Below are 25,113 nucleotides of genomic sequence, written 5' to 3'. Positions count from 1 at the left end.
ATATTTCTCGTACTGTGATAAAACAACGGTATCTAGAGCCATCAAATTTTGAATAACGTAATCTTCCACCGAATATGGGCATCTGGAAGCCCTAATTTGGAATTTGGAATTTGTTTCATTACGAATTTCATATTTTCTTTTTGATTAACAAACTCAACGACTTCAAAGCGAGCAATGGCAACACTACGGGAGGGATAAAAAAAAAAAAAAAAAAAATCTCTAGTGTGTGAGACGGAAATTCTAAAGATACGTTCATTTTAAAATTATTTTGTGATATTGCTGTTGAATTGAAGTTTATGGTTTAAATGCAAAGAACATGATATTTAATAAATAAAGATAATAAATAAAACGTTAAAAAATGTCCCTTTGGGCGGAGTATAAAATCTGAAAACTTTCAGTTTTTTTTTTTTTTTTTTTTTAAGAAAACTTTTTAAGCGGATTATGCTGTATACATTTAAATGAATAAAAATCATACAAATATTTTAATGAAAATTTTTCCTACGACTTATTTGAAATCAGTTATTTACGCCAGGTTTTGCGCACATAGAATTTATTTTCGATTTATCACACTGCACTTTTGTTTGTTCGGGAACCTATCTACCGTGTAAAATTAGAATTGGGTTCAGTTTTGCTGTGACCATTGTTCAGTCATTAACAAAATGCCTCGGAGACAATAGCTATCTTTAACCTTATTTCTCAACCACAACTTATGTAATGCTATTTCGAATTCATTCATTTGCTCCTGTAACATGATCTCCACGAGTGGGGGAGAAAAAAGCCAACTAACGCATGCGCACGACTATTTCACAGCGTCAACCTATTATTCACGGAGACGAATATTAATAGGAGGGAGGACTCGTCTTTTTCGCCCCTGCCGCGGGGGCCCCGGGGGCGAATGACCGAACTCTGGGGGCCGCCGGGAACGCGCTCAACAGGTGAGCCTCTCTTTAAAAGCGGCAACGACCCGCAATGGCGGGAAAGGGTTACCGAGTCCACGAGGGCCAACCAGTTCGCTTCGCCCCAAGGCCAGAAGATTCCCGCCTCCTTTTCTTGAACCCTTTCCATGTTATTACTCTTCGCGACTTCTTCAAGGACATGCTGCTCTTCCATTCTTCGGCTTACGAAATCCGGTTTTTGGAAGGGGTACAGGAATAAGTGAGCGCTGCCTCGTTGTTGAAAACGCCCCACCAGAATCCGAGCACGATGTTTTTGTGTTCTCTCCTCACGCGTGAGAAAAGGACGAAGATGCAGGAGATGGATGGCCCCTCGGGTTAGATGTGTGGGTTGGATTCTGTTAAAAATTCAAACCCAGTCAAAGGTGTAGCTGCTCAAGGGAAAGTGGTTTTCGGTTGGAGTGCCCGGACAAAGCACAAACTGCCAAACCTTAAATTTTATTTTAATTCTAATGCTACAAATCATCTCATAATTTCTTAAAAAGAAAGCGTCGTCATGTATTACGTAATAATTCCCATTAACAGCATCTAATCTTCACATTCCAACAATTACAGAAGGTGTTAACACAATTTTGAACGATTTCGGGAGTCTTTTAATTAATGTTTAAAAATGAGAATAATTATTATCTAAAAGTTGAATCTTATGTTTTTTTTTTTAAGTCCAAAGGGGCAATTTGACCAGAAGGACTATTAATTTCGTTTTGGCTTTTTGCTTTGATTCACTACAAGCGTTGTTTCACTTTTCAAATTGTTGCCACCAAATATTATCGCCCTGTATTATAGTTAAAGAAATTAAATAATGAAGAATCTGCATCAATGTATGTATGTTTGTCGCGTTCTCATAAAACAACGAGCCATCCAGTTTTGAATAGCGTAACCCTCCTGCGAATATCTGGCATCTGGAAAACCAAATTTGAAATTCGGAATTTGTTTTATTATCGATTTCATATTTTGTAAAACTTTAACGAATTTTTGATTAAAACACTCAACGATTTCAAAGCGAGCAATGGCAACATTGTACTGAAAAAACATTTTTATCTCCAGCGCGCGAGACTGTGTATCGGAAATTCTAAAGATATTCTCAAAATTTAAGAATATTTTGTGATATTGTTATTGAACTGAATTTTATGGTTTAAGTAAGAAGAACATGATATTTAATAAATAAAGGTAACACACAAAATGTTAAAAAAACGCCCCTTTGGAAGTAAGTTAAAATCCGAAGCCTTTCAGATCCCCCCCCCAGATTATAAATCTTAATTATGTTTTCTATGAAAGAAGAGCTTATTTTAAGATCCAAGAAGCAGAGCCAATTCCAGCACTTTTGACTTTTGTGACCCTAGACGTAGACGATCAGTACAGTTGGGGTACCGTTCAAATTAAATTATTTTAATAATTCTAAGCAAAGCGTACTTTTATTTATTTGCCGCTTGGAAGGACAGCTTAACTAGCGTCCTCAGAAAATAGGCATCCTAGGTTGTTGCCTATGTCACCTGTACTAGGAGTTGATACTGTCCAGAGGTTTTTCATTCTTGCGCAAGTGCTTTTCAGTGTCCATCAATCGTGGTCGGTTTTGCGTTTAAAAAGATCTCTTTTCATCAAATCTGAAGCACATAAGTAAAACAGCATGAGATTTTTCAAGAATAGGATGAAAATATATAACATGCAATACCAGTCCCGGTTTTCATTATTTTAAGGAAGGGAATGGTAGTTTCAAAATATGACAGGTTGTTTTTTCCTTGGGACAGTTTTACTCTTTGAGAGTCACTAATGGGAGAAAAATGCTATTTCTCCAGTAATTATAGGACACAAAGCGTTTCCCTGATAGCATGATGAATTTATTAATTCTTCTGCTTTTCTTATTTTTAGTTACCTACTATAGGACAAACTTGCAACAGACATAAACCCCTCACGGAAACCTTTTTTGAACATAGTCACAGATTCATACATCCCTCGTCCCCATTTTCAGTAATAATTAGACGTTTTCTTATTCCATAATAATTAGACGTTTTCTTATTGCAGTCACTTTGGCGAACTCATGTTTAATGAAAGGTCACAATATACTTCAATTCAACTGCACTAAGTGGTAGTATTCCTGAAGGGCTGAACGCATACTCATATGCGTTGAGCTCCTGCAAAAGCTGCTGAACATTTGTTGAACTCCTGAAAATGCTGCTGAACAATGCTCCTGCAAAAGCTTGTGAACATTTTGTTTTTTAACTTTTTGAGCATTTAAATTTTTGTTCTTTATTTCTAATTGTTGCTACACGTATATATACTCTGCAGTTGATTTCTGCTTCAACTGCAGACTCAACTGTCTTTTTTTAATTTTGACCAGTGAAACTTCAGCAAAAATACAATAAGCTGATCAGGAAGAATATGGACAAGGCCAACCAAATTTTAGAACATTACTTGAATTAGATCTGACCTCCACCTCTTTTCAAGTAATGCCTTAGCCATATCAATGTACAGATGCAGAAAACTAGGATCGATGATTAGCTTGAATTAGATCTGCCTTTCATTCTTTTCAATATACTAGTCTAGACTCGATGGGTGCTTAGATGCAGCATGAATTAGATCTGCCCTTCATCCTCTTCAAGGTACTAGTCTAGCCTGGATGGTTGCTTAGGTGCAGCATGAATTAGATCTGCCCTTCATCCCTTTCAAGGCACTAGTCTAGCTTGGATTGATGGACAGATACAGCTTGAATTAGGTCAGCCCTCCATCCTTTTTAAGGTATTAGTCTAGCCTGGATCGTTGCATAGATGCAAAGAGCCCGGATTGGCGCATACATACAGCTTGAATTAGACTTGGCTTCCGTCCTCTTCCATGTATTAATCTGACTTGGATCGGTGTATCGATTCACAGAGGCAAATAGCTGCAGCTACGCGCCAAACCCTCGCCCTGGGCAACATTTGAAATACGTTCCTGGGTGTTTTTAATAGAAATATGTCTAGCGTTCTACGATAAGAATATATAAAAAATAGGGAGGATAGCAACGAAAAGAATATTGATAATTTTTATTCGATATAATGTGGACTGTGCCCTAAGAACTCGCTTCCCTAGTGTATAGTCGGTGGAGAGTCCCCCCTTTTTTTTGTGTGTGTGTGTGATATTTTGAGATGGTTGAAAAAATTTATATTCACCGCAAAAAGTAGCTAATGGAGGAATAACAACCAGTATCTCAGGACGAAGTTGACACCTAACCAGCGCCGACTGAAATAACAAAATAGCTTACTATACAAAGAGAAGACACAATATCTTTGCAATATTGCCTAAAGTCATAATAACTTGTTATTATTATGACATTATTATTAAATTATTATGACTTTAATTACTATGAGAAAAATTTGTAGGAAAAGTTTAAGCTTTTAATGATTTGGAGTCCAAATTTACATTATTTTTACTTCCAAAAACGAACGTGAGTAACGCCCCAGAGAATTTGCAAATGAAATTTACACTGTGATATAAATATTAAAAGATTTAAAGATACAGATTTAATTGATTTTTAGTCGGACATATCAAAAGGACATTAAGACGAAATTTTGAAATAAGAATTATCGTCTTGTTTGGGAGAGCATTTATATATGAACAGTTTTTTCCACAATTGAAAATTTCTAGTCTAAGAAAAGAACTATTGAGCGTTGAGCATCCAATTTGGGATGGAGACAGTTTATAATAATTCTTCTCCAAGGCTTACAATCTTTATCAAAATCGAAACGCCATGAGATGTTGCAGCAGGAAGAATTGTAGTAAGAAAAAAGAAGTTTATAACTATTTACATACAAATTTGTATATATATTTTTTTTCTGTATGTGTCGAGAGAAAGAGAATTAATAACGTTGCCATTATTTATCTAAAGTTTTAGCCCATTTGGGAAGCTTTTGTAATTCAATTATTTTAAATTTAAAATATGTTATTTAGTGGTTAACTTATACATTATAACTTTAAATAAATGTCAGTCTGATAATTTAATATTTAGCTGCCAGTACATTTGAATTATAAGGCGTAAATACCAGAAACTTTCTAAAATTTCTGAAGACATTTAGATTTCATGAAGAAAATAAGTATGAATTAGAATTTTTTGCATCAGTATTATTATTGTTTGTTCATGTTTTAATAAATATTTAGTAAATAAAATTTTTAATTTAGTTAAAACACTTTATTTTGTTAAAATTCATTCCGATCCGTTTTCAAATCGTGCCTTCGGCGCGCGTGTAATTTGAGTCTGAGACCAGTGCTATACGCAATAAATGTACGATATACAATAAAATAGGCAAAGCAAAAATTTTAACTTTGGCGTACATTTTAATTAAGACGCTATCGATTTCGAGGGCAAATAAGTACAGCTCTCTCTTCACCAGGAGTAAAGAAACCTACAGATTTCTTTGCTCCTGATGAAAAGCAACCTATACATTGATAAAGTCTTAATTAAAAATCTACGCCAAAGACAAGTTGTTGTTTTGCCTAATTTTATGCCTTACTTTGGCGTGTTTCCCCTCTCGCTTGATACGGTATATGCAAGTATGCGTAATGTATTGTCACATGTGATGTTGTGTATTATATTATTGTACCCATATCGTATTCTAGAACTCAAATTCTATAAACTGCTGTGAATAAGGAAAACGGTACTTACGTATTAGCGGAATCACCTCGGGTAGTTTGACGATTTTTTAGAGAAGAAAAAAGGTGATTCGGTGAATTTTCGGATTGCAGCTTACAATGGATATGTTTACCTCAAACATTGTTGTGGGCATGGTTGCCAGAGTTTGGCGACTTCTACTAAAATGGTTGCGGTAATACCAGGAAAACAAATTCCCGGATGTAAATAGTGATTAATACGTTTCACGGGTGTCCGCCGATAACATCGCGGCAAAATCATCGCGGGAGAAAACGTCGCAGAGAAAACAACGCAAGATGAAAACGTCGTGCTACAAAACATCGTGGGAGAAAGCATCGCAGTTCTAAAACGTCGTGGTACAAAATATCGTCGTCGAAAATAAAGCGGTTCAAAAACTTCGCAGTTTAAAAACATCGTCGTCGAAAATATCGCGACAAAAAATAATGTATCAACAAATCATCGCAGGACGATAACATCGCAAACCTGCTTTTTTCAGGCTTTAATAATTGTAAATGGATATTCCCATAATGATTTGTGAGCGCGAGATGGAAAGAAAGATAATTTTTACTTTCGTATTTTTTATTAACTAATCAATTCTTGCTAAAAAAGTAAGAAGGAAACTTAATACTTAAGAATAAACTGAAGCAGAAGAAGAAATAATTTTCATTAAGAGTATTAGATTGACAAAAGTGAAGAAAATAATCTCATAATTAGCAATTTTTTATAGATAAGTTCATGCAGTTACGTAGCTTCCTTTTTCTAAACATTTTTAGATTATACTTTTAATGAAAAATTACCAGTACAAACTTTATAAAAAATGATTTATTAATGACCTTTGTTAGTTAACTATGTCAGTTTAAAATTATATTAAGTGCTATAAATTGCCTTAATTTTCTATGCTTAAATTTCCTTCTTACTTTTTCAGCAAAAATTTATTAGTTAATAAAAAATATGAAAGTAAAGAATGTCCTTCTTTCCATCTTGCGCTCACAAATCATTATGGAAATATCCATTTACAATTATTAAAGCCTGAAAAAAACATGTCTGCGATGTTATCGTCATGCGATGATTTGTAGATACTTTATTTTTTACCACGATATTTTCGACGACGATGTTTTTAAACTGCGAAATTTTTGAACCGCTTTATTTTGGACGATGATATTTTGTATCACGATGTTTTAGAACTGCGATGTTTTCTCTTTGCGATGTTTTCTCCCACGATGTTTTGTATCACGACGTTTTCGCCTTGCGTTGTTTTCTCCGCGATGTTTTCGGCTGGAACCAATTTATCAAGATATTTAATTTTAGAAGTTGAGTTCATATTTAGTGGTCGCACACGAACTAAACACCTAAACATTTGCTGTTGTACTTCATTAAAAATGAAATTTCAGTTTAGAAAAAGATTTCCTGATGTTTACAGGTTAAGAGACGGACATTGCTTTTGCTATGTAGGTTGTCGTGAAACTTTACGCGTTTTGTTTTTTATAGTAAATATAAACTTTAAGTAAACATAAGTGTAGGGATCGAGAGACTACAAAAAAGTTTTAAATTTTATAATTTTTATAAAATCCATTTTTTAAAAAAATTAGTGCAAATCATGATTATTTACATCATTTAAAACGTTTAGTATATGATAATGACCGAGGATTGTGGAAATAAAGGTTGTATATGGATTTTAGGCCTTTAACTATTATTATTATTATATATATATATATATATATTTATTTTTTTATATTATATATATTTTTTCATGTGTATAAAAGAATCGTGGATTTTTTCAAAAAAGTATTTCGTTTTTTACGTTCTTTGAGCAACTAGCTTAGAAAATTAGTCCATAATTTTTGTATGTATTAGCTAATATTTTATATTTTTTGTATTAACTCCTATTTTATGTTTATTCGTATTTGTAAAAGTCATGTTTTATATTTATTTCCCATATATTTCATAGATAAGTATCAAGTTCCGATCTCTGAAATCTGAAGTAAATACAAATGGAAGTTACATACTTACTGTGCAGAAACAGAGGGATGTCCTCACCAGAAGCGGTTCGTTTGGACGGTAAGACATACAAAATCACTGTTTGAATAATCACTATTTGTTGGCAGTAATGCTGTAATAAAACATCTGGTTCCGTTTTACATGTTAATTTATTCGTACTTAAAACAGATTTACTTAATTCAGCTAAAATTCACTATTAGGCAAATTTCCAAATCTTGAAATTGTGTTAAAAATGAGATAACAGAATACAAATTTATATTGTTGCGTACGTACGGATTCGTAATATACTGAATGCGTACAGCTACGATGATAGTTTGGTTAAATTTATTTTATCAAATGAAACATTTCACAGATCTGAAGCTTTCCACAAAAAGAGCCATACAGCTCTTCACAATATCACAGAGTACAGTCAGGAGTTACACTTCAAACTACTATGAACGTTAAACACAACGCAGTGCAAAGCGCAGCTAAAGGGCAAAGCTAAACCAAAGATAGTACTCGGAACTCAGGCTTAGCTAACATCTAACAACAATAACTGAGAGCAGATTCTCTCTCCGGCCTAACATAATTTTCAGCCGGCCGCCAAGATATTTGCAGTACTTTCGGCTTCTCGAAATTACTAGAAGGCACTAGTTCACTGAATCACAGTTAAAGCTAATGTAGTGATCAATTACAGTTATTCAATTACAATACCTATTACGGTGATAGAGGGACCAGACCCAAATCTCGCTATATGGTCGCCACGTTGGCGACTTGTCGTTAAATTTGGCGATAAAAATTATTCGCCAAAAGCTTTGCCAGCTTGGCGGTATTTCGCCAAATTACCGAGATACTCATTTACTTAATGTAAAACAGATTTGTCGCTATATTCTTACTTTTCCGACATACTTTCTCTCTCGCGATTTCCCGTGTTACATTACACAGCAAAATACATTAATTTCACATATAACTGCACTAACATCATCTATCTATGTACAAAGTTCGTAACAATATGCATCAAACATAAAATTTTTACACTTCTCTCTTTCAGATCCAATTAAATAACTGCAGATATACGTCACTTTGGCGTGTTTACATGAAGAAGTAGGCGAAAATGACAGTTGTTTTGGCTGCAAACTTTACAAAAAAATTAAATCAGGTATGTACAACAATTAATTTTTCCAAAAATATATTGATTTGCATATTATAACGCATTATACTGAATTAAAAGAACTACATTTTCTACAGCAAATTTTATTTCAGCAAAATCTTTATTAAAGGACGAAGAATAAAATGCCAAGAATTAGCTTTAATAATAAATATCAATGCTTTCAGTGATTTCAGTGTTTTCAAAACGGAAAAGTTATAAATATTCAATAAGGATAGTCAAAGTGATCCAACTGGGACTTAATCTTTAAAACATACACGACTCTGTCACATGCCAAGTTTTTATAACAAAATATGCATATTACATAAAATTGCAGCAAAAACTGTGTATAATTTGTCGTATAAGACCGTATAAGGAAGTGGCGTCCACACCAGATTTTTTTTAAATATGTTCATTTATAACGGATATCTGTGTATGTATGTGTGTCTGAGTAACCTGCATGTACTATATGAGAACAACGTCCAATTAAATGGTAATCTTAATATCTTAATCTAAAACAGTAATGTCGAATACGTTTCCCAAATCTGATCGATATATAAATGCAAATAAAAATAAAAAAAAAAAAAAAAAAATCTGAAATGTTTCAGATTTTAAATTACGTCCAAAGGGGCGTTTTTTAACATTTTGTGTGTTACCTTTCTTTATTAAATATCATGTTCCTCGCACTTAAACCATAAGATCCAGTGCAACAGCAATATCGCAAAATAGTTTTAAAACGAGCATATCTTTAGAATTTCCGATACAGAGACTCACGCGCTGGAGATAAAAATGTTTTTTCTGCACAACGTTGCCATTGCTCGCTTTGAAATCCTTGAGTTTGTTAATCAAAAATTCGTCAAAGTTTTAAAAAATAGGAAATCGATCATAAAACAAATTTCAAATTTCAAATTTGGTCTTCCACATGCTCATATTCGTTGGAGGATTACGTTATTCAAAATTCGATGACTCTATGTACCGTTGTTTTATCACAATACGAGAAATATACATACATTTATGCAGATTTTTCATTATTTAATTTCTTCAAATATAATGCAGGACTCTAACATTTTGTGGCAACAGTTTGAAAAGTGAACCGACATTTATGAGTCCGACGCAAAATGCCAAAACGAAACTAATAGTCCTTCGGGATTCAAATCCCTTTGGACTAATAATAAACAGAAATGTGCAAAATAATAAACAGAAATGTGTAATATAATTTTTTTAGTTACCTACCAATTATTTGTGTTATTGCTTCGTTTATTGTATGCATAATTAAAATCCTGAAATATTAATGCAAGTCTGGGATGGAAAAATTTTTTGCAAACTTATTAGTATAAATCCCAAGCAGCGGAAGTCTGCGAATTTTCCTTAACGGGCAAGAAATAGTCCCACAAATCTTTTTATCTAAGGTACAATGACAGTCCTATAGTCATAACTGCTGGCATTTTTATAAATCAAACTTTAAAAAAGTACTTTTATTTCGCAGCGTATTTTTTCTTTTGGAAACATATGGTGAAGAATCAAATAAAAATTAACTAAAACAATAGGTTATCATTTTTCACTACACATTAGAAAAATAGAAGAAAGTTAGAAAAATAGATTTTTAATTTTCTCTAACTGGTAAAACAATAACATAATTTATTTAATGGTAATTTAGAAAATTTTATGAAAAATTTTAGTACCAAGAATATTAACCGTTAAAGTTGCGCTGTATAAGAAAAGTTAGAAAATTTTGCGTACTTACTCAGAATTTTGTAACACTTGTAGAGACATTAGGTTAATTGCAAGAAAAAGAGATGAAAAATGAGCAACGCCCTCGCCGAGAATCGAACCACGCACCTCTGGAATACGTGGCCAGCGTGCAATCCACTACACTACGAAGGTATACTAGGAAGGCGAGAGAAATACCTTATACTCCCCCTTTTAAAGGGCGACTAGGGTTTTTAGGGGACCGAATCGCCAAATCCTGGGTGTGGAGAATCTTCATTCACCACCCTTTTAGTTCGGGCGCCAGTGTAGAGACATTAGTTTTACACGCCCAGCGTGCAGACCACTACATTACGAAAGCATGCTAGGAAGCGGGAGAAATACATTATACAGTATTGAAGAAACATCACTCATTCACACGTGAAAGTATTCATTAGAGAAGATCAAGGATGGTAAAGGAAATAACGAATTAAATTAAACACAAAATTTTGGTTATATGATAGCTAGCTGTCAGTCACTTAAAACACAAGGAGGACCGTTCGTTTATTCCGGCGACGATTAAGAATAATCATTTCACTGACGCTACCGATGACAATGACACTGCTTAACTAATTTCCGTCATCGCCATGTCCAGTATTTGTTAGTTTTTAGGAGAACTAGACGAGGAATGTTATCTGAATTAATGTAGAATTATAATTCTTAAAAAATAAATTAATATTTTACTTCACCGATGCTTATTCATCACATCGTCGTTAAAGCAAGTTTGTAAAATCTGCTGCACGCGGTGCTTCGTCGAAGCGCCATGTGCAACAGCTTCAACCCATGCATATTTATAAAGAATTCTTCTTTATATAGAAACCAGTCCTTCTTTATAAAGAAGTGTTATTCTTTGCGATGTGTCTGGAAAAACAATGTATTTTGCTTATACCAAAGAAAATCTTTGCACCTCGAATTCATTTTTCTTTAGAGATATATTACATTTATATATACTATTGTTCTAACCTAGGTATCTTAGAACACTGGTAGTTCGTTCCGGGGTTCGAGTCTCGGCGAACGGGGTGGTTGCATGGGCGTTTCTGTGGTTTTCCCCATGTGTAACATAGATACGAGCTAGTTTCTCTTAAAAAGACCTTCACGGGGCAACTCTGTTTCCATGTAGAGCCTAAGGGTAAGAATTTTGTAAAAATCACACGAGAAACGTTTAACAATAGCTCTTCAAATCTCTTTTTTATTAAGCTTTCTTGATTCCTTCTTTCACGGTTCGAAATTTAAGTTCAATCCAAATAAAATTCGCAGATATTTTCTGATTTATTTAAAATTTTTTTTTAATATAAATTTTTCGAAAAACATTTTGAATTATAATCTATAAAATGTTTACTATCACCTTAGAGTAGGTGTATTTCTAGGCATACCTACAAAATATTTGCTTTTTATTCAAAATTTCCCATGATATACGTGAATTTATATATAAGTGCAGATCTGTTTGAAATTTGGCATATTTGTCATAAGCGATAATAACGTCAAATGTGGTTTACATTCTGTTAAAATTATTTGAAAATTGAATGATGAACGTTTTTTTTCGCTCATGCACAACGAAAGGGAAAAGAAAATAGGTTACGGTAAATTAAGAATATCGCCAAGCGAATTTTCTTGGTACAAACTCAAAAAAGTGCGCCAAGATAAATTTTTAAATTTCTCGGTTAGTTTCTCATCGAATTTTACAAAATTTAATATTTCGGCACAATTTCAGTCGTAGAATCGAAATATTGAAAAAAACTCGCTATGTCATTAAAAAAAATCCGATTTTGTGTTACAGTGCCTACGTTAGAACAATACTACATACAAATCTAATATACATCCTAAGTCACGCTCTCGAGACATGAAAAACGCAAATTAAATTTCATCAATCGGTCCGGTAGAATGGGAGATATAGAACTGTCTCCCTTTTGTGAAGAGTTTACCTATCTACTCAATTACGGTGTTACACTCCTGGAATGTGTACCTTGCTGAAGCCTTTTTTCTGTCTTTAACTAAAAGAGTTTCCAAATGGAGAGGAGGGGGTTATAGGAACCAATAAAATCGAAATATTGCAATCAAAGGATATGAGAAATGAATTCTTCTCCACGTAATCAGTTTTCGGACCTCTCATTTCCTCCTAAGCAGCCTGCAAACCTTAAAAGTTACTGCCCTATTGCCAGCCTTTACATTAATTAGCACATAGATTCTACTGATGCTATGCAAATTTATAAGTAATACTAGCATGCTGTGGCATATTTCGTTTATGTTTACGGTTTAGGCTCCCGGATTAGAAGAAAATTCATGAACATTATAACTTCTGTGGTGAGTAATTAAATTTAACTTTAAAGCTAATCGCAGAGTTATTTTAACCTGTTTGCCAGTCATGGGTTTTAGCAATTATTTCACTATCATCATAAAGTACAAATTAAAATGAAAATAAAAATTTATTCAGTCAATCCTTGCGGCGTACGTTTGGAAATTTTAACATAATTTATGACGATATAACTAATACTAGAACAATAAACTACTTGTCTTGGTCAATAAGGGATATAACAATTAATCATTTACAAACAAGGTTTTAATTATCTGGTAGGCCATAGTATCCAAATTGTTAAATTATCAGACTTAAATACCTGGTCGGCTATACTATCAATAAAATCGTAAAACACTGAGTAACGACACAGTTGCATTCAGAGATCTGTTACGCGTACATACCCGCAATATTTTACGACACTGAGGGAAAAACTGCACTAGCAGCTCTGTACACCTCATAGACGAAAGAGAGGAACCAGTTAGAGGAGGAAGGTTTTGCTTTTGTAGGAGTATACTTTTGGGAATGTATGGCCATGTATTATTTAAAAACAAATAATACAGCGGAATATAAAAAATGTATGGGAACACTTAACACTCAGTGGAGAATCCTAAAGATAAACAGCTTTTAATTACTTTGTGATTGTGGTGTTCAGTATAATGTGGTGCAAATGCTAAGAAAGTGATGTTTAATGCATAAAGTTGAGAAGACAAAAAGTTGTATACGTTAGCTTAGCAATAAAAATTAACATTGATATGATAAACCGAGAAATGACTTTAATGAATGTTAACGTTTAAAAATGCATCGGAAATTCTAAACACATACTACTTTTAAACATTTTGTGATTTTGCTGTTAGTTCTATGTGGCGTTAAGTCTGAAACAAGCAGTGTTTAATAAGGGTAAAAGGGGAAAAAAAAAGTTGTGTTAGCAGCAGTGAGTCCAAGAACACAATGGTAAACTGCAAGGTTATCGAAAACATAAAAACCTTAAGAAAACCGCTGATGAGATATTAAAATTTGAATCCTTTCAGATTTCTTTTGTGATATTTGAGATTAAAAAAAAAACAATTTTTTAAAAGTTTTTAACAAACTTTTTAGCTCAAAAGGGCCATTGACCCAGAAAGGTTATTAATTTAGTTTTGGCATTTTGCGTTGGTTCACTATAAACAGCGTTTCACTTTTCAAATTGTTGCCATTAAATATTAGAGCCCTGCATTATATTTAAAGGAATTAAATAATGAACAATCTGCATGAATGTATTTATGTTGTACATAGAGACATCAAATTAGATAAATAGAGACATCAAAAAACCAAATAATAGAGACAAAATACAGACATTAAAAAAAAGTACATAGAGGCATCAAACAAATAAATAAAGACAGAATAAAGACATCAATAAATAAAGACAAAACACAGAGACATAAAAAAAAAAAAAAAAACAACGGTACATAAAGACATCAAATTTTGAATAACATAGTCGTCCGCTCTAATAGGGGCGTCTGGAAGCCCAAATTTGGAATTTAGTTTATTACCTATTTGTTTTATTATCTGTTTCATATTTTATAAAACTTGAACGAATTTTTGATTAACAAATTCAACGATTTCAAAGCGAACAATAGCAACTCTGTATTAAAAAAAATGAATGCTTTTTTAAAATTATTTTATGATATTACTGTTGAATTGTATGGTTTAAGTGCTAAGAACATGATATTTAATAAATAAAGGTAAAACAAAAAACGTTAAAAAACACCTCTTTGGGCGTAATATAAAATCGGAAAGCTTTAGCGGATCTGATTCTATCAGCAACAGCTTCTCTGCAGTAAGAGATAACGCGACGTTTGGGAATATTTCGTACGAGGAATGACGTCAAACGTGACGTTCCTACCCGTGTTTATATTTACAATTTGCTTTCGAATCAGGTCATTAAGTTCTTGTGTTTCGAACCGTTTCGTTTGTGTAACTCAAAATTCATGCAGTGCGACCTCAGCAAGCGAGTACAAAGTGTGTCGAACCCATTGCAACTCGGTGTGGGTGCTTTTCGACGGTATCAACGCACGAGAGTGTAACAACCCTCCCCCTATGACCCAGGATAGTGTTACGCTGGCAGAAGCGAGCGTCAAAAAGGGTTGACATGAACGCGCGCGCGTTCCTATTGTCGAGAGAACGCCTGTGGAAGGGGGAGGAGGTAGGTGGATGGCATCGCTCGGGGGTAGCAGAGGGAGGAGGTTCGGTGACCCCTCGTTTGTTGACGAAACGGTCATTCTTGCGTGAAGTTGAAGAAATTTTAAATGCGCTGTGTGCAGAAGTTTGGTTTCCGCATTTGCTTGCTCCTTTCAGTTTTCTTTTTCTTTCGAAAGAACCAGTTTTCGATATCTAGTTTGCTTTAAAAAATAGTGAAAAGAAGAGGAAGGAGAAGAATTGTAAACTGACTGTTTACGTTTTTAAATGAGAGGTAAATATTTTGGACTTTCTCCAGCATTCAGAAGCGTGAAAGAGTGCGGTTTTGACGTTTTGTTTTCATCGCACAGAAGAAATACTTACGTAAATCTGTGTATTGCACGTTAATTAGTTATTTTCTTTTAGTCTAAAATATTCAATTTTTTTTAAATAAGAAATATTTTCAAAATTTCATACTTTTAATACATTAGCTTGTAGTCATTAGGCTATTTTTAAAGCAGGAGTGATGAAAAAATTAGTAATGCCTTCGCCGAGAATCGAACGACGGACCTCTGGAATAGGCGCTCAGCGTGCAAACCACTACGCGCTCAGCGTGCAAACCACTACACTACGAAGGCATGCTAAGAAGGCGGGAGAAATATTTAATATACTCCCCCTTTAAAAGGGCGACTGGGGTTTTTAGGGAACCCAATCGCCAAATCCTGGGTGTGGAGAATCATCACCCCCCCATTTAGTTCGGGCGCCACTGTAGAGTCATTAGGTAATTTTGGAAGCAGGAGAAATGAGCAACGCCCTCGCCGGGGATCCAGCCCCAGACCTCTGCAATATGCGCCCAGCGTGCACACCACTACACTGCGAAGGCATGCTAAGAAGGCGGGAGAAATACCTTATAAGCTGTCTAAAATAATTATTACAAAAAAGTAAATATAGATAACGATTTCAATGACCCTAGCTAGAAGTAATTATTAACAACACAGATGAAGGACTACGTTTGTCTACACAGATGAAGGAATACGTTTGTCTACACAGATGAAGGACTACGTTTGTCTCTTTTAAGCATTTAGTTTGTTAATCAGTTTAGAGACTAATCATATTTGAAAGATAAATTAAATATGTTACACTTTGCCGAATGGCAATACCCTGGGTATATAAGAAAAAAATATAATATTTCAAGCAGTGGAAACTTACATTCTTTAAACTACTGATTATGCTGATTAATTTAGAAAGACAAATAAATACATTGCGCTTTGCCAAGTGACAACACATTAGTTTTAAACCGCAAATCTTTTGAAAAAAATTTTATTAAGTTCGCCGAAAACATAAGATAAATAACGGAAGAAGGGGGGGGGGAAATCGAAATTCCAACTTGCAATGATCGGACGCGCATGGTGGACTCATTGTAATTCATTTGTTAACGACTAAATAACGTTGATCAAAGGTTTTACAACATGCTCTGCGTTCAGCAAAACGCCTAAGCTGCAAACAGACGATGGCATTTCAGCTTTTGAGACTTCAAAATTATTCTAAATCTCTCTCTCTCTGTATATATATATATATACACATATAAAGATATATACTGTTGCGTGCAAACGGGCTCGTAATAAACTGAATGCTTAAGAATTGATGATAGCTTTAATTTATTTTACCAAAAGGAACACTTTACAGTTCTGGAATTGTAAAGTTCCTTTTCTGGAACTTTTCAGAAAAATACCCGTAGGGCTGTTGTCAGTATCGTAGAGAACAATCAGTAATTACACTTCAAAGTATTAAAAACGTTAAACACAACGCAATGCACTGTGCATCTAAAGAGCGAAGCTCACACGGAGATATCCCAATACTTCTCCTAGTCAATTCTGAACTGAAAAACTGCTCTCTCTGGGTTTTACCCCGGCTGCCGAGAAATCTTTATATCTCCATTTCTCGAAATTACTGGAAGGGCCGGATACGTATATGGATCAATTACAGTTATTCAAACACGATACCAATTACATATATGGATCAATTACAGTTATTCAAACACGATACCAATTACATATATGGATCAATTACAGTTATTCAAACACGATACCAATTACAGTTATACAGGGACCGGACCCAAATGTCGCCATACGGTCGTCAAGTTCGGCGACTTTTGTCGATTTATCGCCAATTTTGGCGACAAAAATTATTTGCCGAAACCGTCGCCAGTTTGGCGATATCTCGCGAATTTTGCGAGATAGCCATTTACTCAGAGTTAAATAGACTTGCTCCTGTAATCTTATTTTCCCGCTAAAGTTCGCTTTTTCCAAGTATTTTATAATACATTATACAAAAAATACTACAATTTCACATATAATCTCACTAAAATTATTTACATATATACAAAATTCGTAACAATATTTAAAGACATTGTGATTGTCCTTTGATTTAGTGTAGTTGTTTTTTCAGGTCAGAAATTTTATTTGTGAAATAATTATTACGTAATTACTTCGATTATCTCCCCCCACCTCCATATAAAAGGAATGCCCTGTGATTTTTCCATTTATCACGAGTAATATTACTTATTTTGCTTACAGAAATATTAATTCCGTGATTTTCACTGCGTTTATTTATTTGTTATTATTAAAGAATAAAAGCATTTTTTTCCGGTAAATAGGAAAATTACAACCTTCAATGAAAGACATTATTTCCATGTGTTGTTTTCTAAAATAAACGATAATTTGGATTCAAAATGATGAACAATAAATCTTTCGGAACCCTTCAGATTTCTATAATTCTTTTCATCGAAACCTAAGCAATCATTTTTCTTCTTCAATCTTTCAAAACAATGCTTTCGAAACTTTCAAGATTCTTAAATTATTTTATTAAGATCATTCAAAAATATGTAAATAATCTCAGTGTCTTTATAAACGTATATTTTAAAAAAGTATATTTAGATTTCTATAATGTGCTGGTAGACAGATATAAAAATACAGAAGTCTTTACCATAAGCATTAAATTCGAATCGTTTCAGTTATACGTCAGAATGCATTTCACTTTAAAAGTACCTCTAGAGTATAAAGTCGTCCTTCGCGAAAAAGAATTCCATTCTAAATTTGGTTTAACGCTATAACGTTACCACGTTATGTACAAAGAACATATTCTCCCAGACTAAAACCGTAATTTAAAACCAAGATATAGTTGCCACCTCCCATAAAAAATCAAAGAAAGTATAAGGTATTTTCCCGCCTTCTTAGCGTGCTTTCGTGGTGTAGTGGTCTGCACGCCGGGCGCGTATTCCAGAGGTCGGCGGTCCGATTGCCAGCGAAAGCGTTGCTCATTTTTCATTTTGCCTGCTTCTAAAAATACTTAATGTCTCTACAAAAGATAAAAAATAATTTAATATGCTAGTTCTAAAGTGAAAAGTTTTTGCGTGTAACTAATTAACGTATTATGGGAAAATTATTAAAAATGTATATGTAATTTTTACTAAAATGATTTTAATATACCAAAAAGTGTAGAGGAAAAACATATGCCAAATGAATTCTCTCGCGCCAAGTAAATTCACAATTTTACTATAAAGAAAGCAAGCATAAAACTAGTCACGTTTTTCTCAAAGTAGCAGGCCAGTGGCTTAGCAACGACGCTGGCATGCTCGAATTTTTGCATTTTAAAAACAGATCCTTTTAATGAAAGAAGTACAACATTTAGCAGTGAATGACACAAACACTCCACGTTTCCAAGTTCATAAAGATTTGTCAAGGTGACACAAATAAATGAAATTACTGTATCGTATTTTTTAACTCGTAACCAGTCACGCGAATTTTTGGTGTAGAAAGAACAAATGCTATCTCTGATACTAGTGCTTTCTTGCCACTTCTTGTCAAATATATAGAGTTGTCCAACCAGCATTTTTCGAAATGTCAGTTATATTTGAATTTATGAGCTTTTTTATTTTATTATCGCATTGCACTCGCAATTAAATATAATCACTATGCAAAATTGATGGAAAAATCCTTATTTTGTGAAATTTTTGCACAAAACTGAAAATTTTAAATTGAAATTAGCAAAAACATCAGCCATCACGGACAAGAAAATAACGATGATAAAAACATATTTTTGACTTTATATGTTGTTGGTGCTTATGCTCACTTGTCTGACGTAGTCAGTTAAGCCCACAAATCCTCGTGGAATCCACGAAAATCCTCGTCGCAAGGAGCACTAGACTACGCCTGCAACAGCCTTGAGCATCATTCAGGCGACAGTGTGATTTTGCTTAGTTTCGCCCCCAATTTTGATCGAGAGCACCCCGGGCGGGGAGACGGGTCCTTCCACCAAACTACAAGAGATCGCTACTATACCGGCTCCCCTTCCACCAAACTACACGAAAGGACTTTCGGCTCGCCGCATATTTAGAGTGCCACCATGCTGCACCGACACTATATATTTACAAATATCCATGCCTTCTCCGGGATTCGAAACCGGGCCCTTCGGCATAGCAGTCAGCGACGCTAACCACGACGGCTGGGCGGCTCATGTTATATACGAGTATATTAACTATAAGCACACAGTGAAGTAGAATAATAGGAAAATATTCTAGTAATACGAAAATATAGTAATATATAGCCAAATATGTTAGTCAACACTCGAAAATTTTAAAACAAATTACACTATTGAAAGAAAAATTATAATTTAAATGCTATATTGCTAATTTTTTAATTCCTACTCTACAGCATGCATAATGATGCACAAACTCTGTGTGAAAAAACTCAAATGATTCTATAAGGAACTTTTAAAGTTATTATGATTGCTGTAAACATAAATGATTATATAAAATCAAAAAGCGCATTTAAAAGTTTCCAGATTAACCTTACACGGCATATATACACAACCATTCGCATGCTGCTAAACGAAAATGAGAAACTCGTAATAAAAATACTCCAGACATGTTGAAATGCTTAAAATTATTGAATTAAAAAAACAAAAAACAAAATCTGAAATGTTTCAGATTTTAAATTACGTCCAAAGGGGCGTTTTTTAACATTTTGTGTGTTACCTTTCTTTATTAAATATCATGTTCCTCGCACTTAAACCATAAGATCCAGTGCAACAGCAATATGGCAAAATAGTTTTAAAACGAGCATATCTTTAGAATTTCCGATACAGAGACTCACGCGCTGGAGATAAAAATGTTTTTTCTGCACAACGTTGCCATTGCTCGCTTTGAAATCCTTGAGTTTGTTAATCAAAAATTCGTCAAAGTTTTAAAAAATAGGAAATCGATCATAAAACAAATTTCAAATTTCAAATTTGGTCTTCCACATGCTCATATTCGTTGGAGGATTACGTTATTCGCAATTCGATGACTCTATGTACCGTTGTTTTATCACAATACGAGAAATATACATACATTTACGCAGATTTTTCATTATTTAATTTCTTCAAATATAATGCAGGACTCTAACATTTTGTGGCAACAGTTTGAAAAGTGGACCGACATTTATGAGTCCGACGCAAAATGCCAAAACGAAACTAATAGTCCTTCGGGATTCAAATGCCTTTGGACTAATAACACAGGAAAAGGGTAAAACTTCATCTTTAATTTGCCTTTTAAAGTCTGACTTCCGGTGTGGCAGACAGTAACTTCCGGTTTGTCCTCTGTTAGAAAAATTGGTATGTCTCTACTTCTAATCAAGGAAAGAAAAGTCGTTTTTGATAGACGAGAACGTAGCCTTTAAAAATGTTAAATTAAGAGGGGGGAGTTGACATTTTAAGCCAAAATGGGCCTTTTGAACCAGAACGGTTGCCTTAAAAATAATAATAATCTCTCTTTAAAAAAAAGAGGGGGAAGAGGAACCAGACCAGTTAATGGTTAAAAAGTAGATCACAGAATTTCTGATTAACAAACTCAACGATTTCAAAGCGAGCAGTGGCAAAACTGTATTGAAAGGGGGGGGGGCATTTTTATCTCCAGCGCGTGAGACTCTGTATCGGAAATTCTAAAGATATGCCGATTTTAAAATTATTTTGTGATTTTGCTATTGAACTGAATTTTATGGTTTAAGTGCGAAGAACATGATATTCGATAAATAAAGGTAACGCACAATACGTTAGGAAACGCCCCTCTGGACGTAAATTAAAATCTGAAAGCTTTCAGATTTTTATATTTTTATTACATTTTTCTCCTATTACTTTATATTTATATAAAGTTCAAAATTATATAAGAAATTATATGATAAAATAATAGGTTGTATTTAACAGTCGCTTAAAGAAATCAATTTAAAAATTATGCTTGTTTTCGCGGAATTTAGTATTAAAAGAAAATTTAAATTTAAAAAACAAAAGCTTGCAATCAAAATTTTTAACAGTACATAGTAACTGCAGGCATAATAGAGAGATTAACCTGACATCAAATACCAGCGAATGGGTTGGCTCCCCTCCCCCAGACCCGAAGTTTTTCGCGAGTGTTTTCGCTCTCGTGTTGTTAAACACCACATGACCATTGATCAAGGAAACATAGATGCTTTTCAAAATTCATGATGTAACCCCTCCAAATTAATTCTGCCCCTTATTCGACACCAAAATTACTAAATTAAGTCCTTCAGTCTTTTTACCTTTTTTCACTCTTTTTGTTAAATTAACATTTTGGCACTAAATTTACCTCTTTGCGGAACCCTCTTTCGGTGATAAAGATAATTCTTTGACGATGTGGGGATAAAGGCTACATGCCTAAGAGCCCCGTAATAGAACCCTTTCTTGGTCTTTGGTCCCGAATGGGTTGGCTGCGAGGGGGTTTTCGTTATTTTCTCCATACCGTGACGTTCAGACATATGCACCCTCGGACTTCCAGGTGCTTAATGAGAACCTATCTATTTCTCAGGGATAGAATGGACAGCAGACCTTTGGAAGAAAGGTGCAACGGAAACCCACCTAGTGCGGTTTCCGGACATAAGGGACTAATTATTCGCTTTCCAGGTTTTTAACAAAACGAGGAGAGGGCTTTGGCTAAAAAACCTTTTCATGCTGTAGACGAGTGAAAGCAAACGCATTTTAGCGTCGTCGCCGCGTGAGCGGCCTTTGAATGAATTATGGCTGAAATGATTCAATTATTTTAATATTTAATCAAGAATTCCTTATTAAGTTTTCAAAATAAACATTTTAAAAGACAACCCATCTTTTCTTTCATCCAACACGGGTGTTCTGATGTTACAATACAACACAAATGTTTTCCATCAGAAATTTCCGATTTCCCTCAGAAAGTCCTCCACGAAGATATCTCTTTTTTTAATCTTTCCCATATTCAGTTTAACAAACAAAAATAATAGAAAGACCATCTCTATTTACCGAAAATGGGAGAAAATATTCCTGAAAAATGTGAAAAATTAGCTTTAAAAATGAATATAACAACAGAATACGAAGAGAAGTTAAAAAAAAAAAATTCATAAATCACATTGTCAAAAATCAATTGATAAAAAGAATCGCCTTTTAAGAAAAATATTTCTCTATATACCTCAAATATAGAAATGAGAGATCTTTTAACCTTACATCCAAAATCAAGGTATCAAAACGTATAGGAGATAACTTTTAATATCCAACTTCAAACTAGTGAAAAAGTGAAACATGCATGCATTCATGAAGATTCTCAATTATTTAATTTCCTTATATGTGACGCAAGGTGATAATATTTGGTGGCAACAACAACAAAAGTGATACAACGCTTTTAATGATGCAAAATGCCGTTTCGAGACTAATAGATCCCCCTCCCAAATACTATTGAATTTACTTCGTTAAAAGCAAGAAAAATTATATTCCAAAAAGCTTAAATATTGATGCAATATTTTTTACATTATTTCAGTGTTACTTGCTATTCACCAAACTAGAACTTTCAAAATATTTTTATCCAGAAATTATAAATTTTTGAATATTAATTTATATATTAACACATATTAATTTTTTGAGTACATGATGTTATAATTACAAATACTATAAGAGTTATGATAGGATTAGTACGGTTAACTTTGTTGAATATAAATTCAAGAGATACACTTAATTTGATTGTATATAGGGATGCAAATTTACTTCTTCGCCTCAAAAAATGCTTAAACACGGCTCTGAGAAGAAAATAATATTAGAAGAGACATCTTAAACCAATTATAATTTACGTTCGTCTTCTTTAAGTCTTTCTTCTGTTAATTACAGTGTGTTTTCTTCGTTTTGTATACGGATTTAAATTGCATAACCAATTGAAATTATTCTCCAGATTAAACAGGATAAAAATACAGGCAGTTTTTTAATAATATATTTCTCTTATAATATGGCTTATTCCTCTTTCCTGTGTATTTTTAACTGTGCTCAGTGTAACTGTGATTTTGAGATACCGTTTTCGGAATTTATTCAATAAATCTTGAGCTGATTCTATGTTATTACCGATTGCTTGCTTTTAATGTTCATGTTCAAAACATACCTATAACATTCGTGAGAGACAAAAATTAATGAGCGAAACAGGAAACAAAGAAAGAGTAAAATAAAATAAATCTTCTCATCACTAGCTTGCGCGTACGTCTTTCTGCGACTCTCCTATTTCCAAGAATGCGAAAAGCAACTCGAATATTATGCATGTCGCTCCACCTAGCGGCACAAATTTGAACTAGCAATTTCCAAGTAAAGAATAGTTTGGTATGGATCAGTGCAGATATTAAAAATGCAATGCAAATCGAGAAGATTAAACTTGTGGGAAATTAATAGCTTAAAAATAAATTACTTGAAATATTTAAACCGTAGCAATCGTGACAGCAACTTTTAGAGCAGACTATTTTAAATTTTCTTGTATCATAATAGCCTTGTATTTCAAAATTGTAACTCTTCGTTAAACTTAAGCAGAAAGCAGAAAAACATTAAAATAAATAAATAAATAATAAATAAAAAAAATCTGAAAGTTATCTGTGTTACCTTTATTTATTAAATATAATGTTCTTTGCACTTAAAAAATTAAATTCAGCTCAACAGCAATGTCGAAAAAATAATTTTAAAATGAGCATATCTTTAGAATTTCTGATACACACTCTCCCGCGCGAGAAATATATATATATACCTCCCTCTCGTACAGTGTTACCATTGGTCGTTCTGAAATCGTTAAGGATTTTAATCAAAGATTCGTTTCGTTAAAGTTTTACAAAATATGAAATAGATAATAAAACAAATTCCAAATTCGGGCTTTCAGATGCCCATATTCGAATGGAAGACTACGTTATTCAAAATTTGATTACTATAAGTACCGTTGTTTTATCACAATGCGAGAAACATGCATATATTCGTGCAGATTCTTCATTATTTAATTTCTATAAATATGATGTAATGGGTGGCAACAATTCGAAACGTGAAACGCTGTTTATAGTGAATCAACGCAAAATGCCAAATCAAAATTAATATCTCATTTGGGAAAACTGTCGCTTTGGGTTAAAAAAAATAATAATAATGCAATTTAGGTTATTTAATTACGACAAAGCCTCGAGGGCTATCTGCCTAAGGGGAGGAATGCCTTCGTTAATGCAATTTAGAAACAATAAAATAGTCATCTTAAAAATGTGAAAGTATTTGCGACGAATGGTTTGTAATGCTAATATGTATGTTTACCAATACCTTTTATTTTCTTTGTTAGCTCTCGCATTTATTACTGTTATTCAAGTAATTAGCCTGTTTGTTAGATATTCTTTACTTGTTCTTGTGATATGTAATTCCATTTCTTTATTTTTATTTTCCTCTTGGCTACAATTGGCTTCGAAAAGTGAAATTGTAACCCTGTAGACAAAGGGGGGAAGAAATTTTGATTCGCGCAGTTGGACTATACCAAGACGAGGCGGGGTTTCATTCGCGCAGTTGGAGTACACACAATGTAATAAAGTAAAGTATAAAAGTATTTAAAATTTATTTTTAAAAATGGATACTCATTGTGCTTTTTTTAATACAATTGTAAGATTTAGAAATAGGAAATTTACACGCTGGACGGGTAACTAAAAACACCGAGCAAAAAAATTTATCAAATTTTTTGTTTCAGTACAAATATCGAATTTTATATTATTTTTGAGCAGATTTCTAAGCCTGTTATCAAATTTCCCCAAATAGCTTCATACATAAATAAATTAAAATAAAATTATTTTACAGTTGTCAGACATTATAATTAGAAATACGTAATTACCTTAGGCTAAGGTTCTAGTTATTTTTTGCCCGATATTTTAACTTATACAAG

General features: G+C 33.6%; 1 protein-coding gene and 1 long non-coding RNA gene across 7 annotated transcripts in view; one reads left to right on the top strand and one right to left on the bottom strand.

Annotated features, from left to right (window-relative positions):
* The window catches only part of MESR6 (misexpression suppressor of ras 6), a 692,054-nt gene that overhangs the window by 409,954 nt on the left and 256,987 nt on the right, over nt 1–25,113 (bottom strand). The window lies entirely within an intron of this gene.
* LOC118188542 (uncharacterized) overlaps nt 1–25,113 on the top strand; it is a 311,615-nt gene that overhangs the window by 186,383 nt on the left and 100,119 nt on the right. For all 4 annotated transcript variants that reach the window (XR_015039641.1, XR_015039640.1, XR_015039639.1 and 1 more), the window contains exons 2-3: nt 7,520–7,629; nt 8,600–8,707. This is a non-coding gene — a long non-coding RNA (uncharacterized LOC118188542). The remainder of the gene's footprint in view (nt 1–7,519; nt 7,630–8,599; nt 8,708–25,113) is intronic.

Source organism: Stegodyphus dumicola, chromosome 2 (assembly GCF_044657685.1).
Source record: "Stegodyphus dumicola isolate Sdum_Otavi_A_Nest chromosome 2, ASM4465768v1".
Classification (NCBI taxonomy): Eukaryota; Metazoa; Arthropoda; class Arachnida; order Araneae; family Eresidae; genus Stegodyphus; species Stegodyphus dumicola.
Note: the sequence above shows the minus strand (reverse complement) of the source record. Positions and strands in the feature narration are given on the sequence as shown.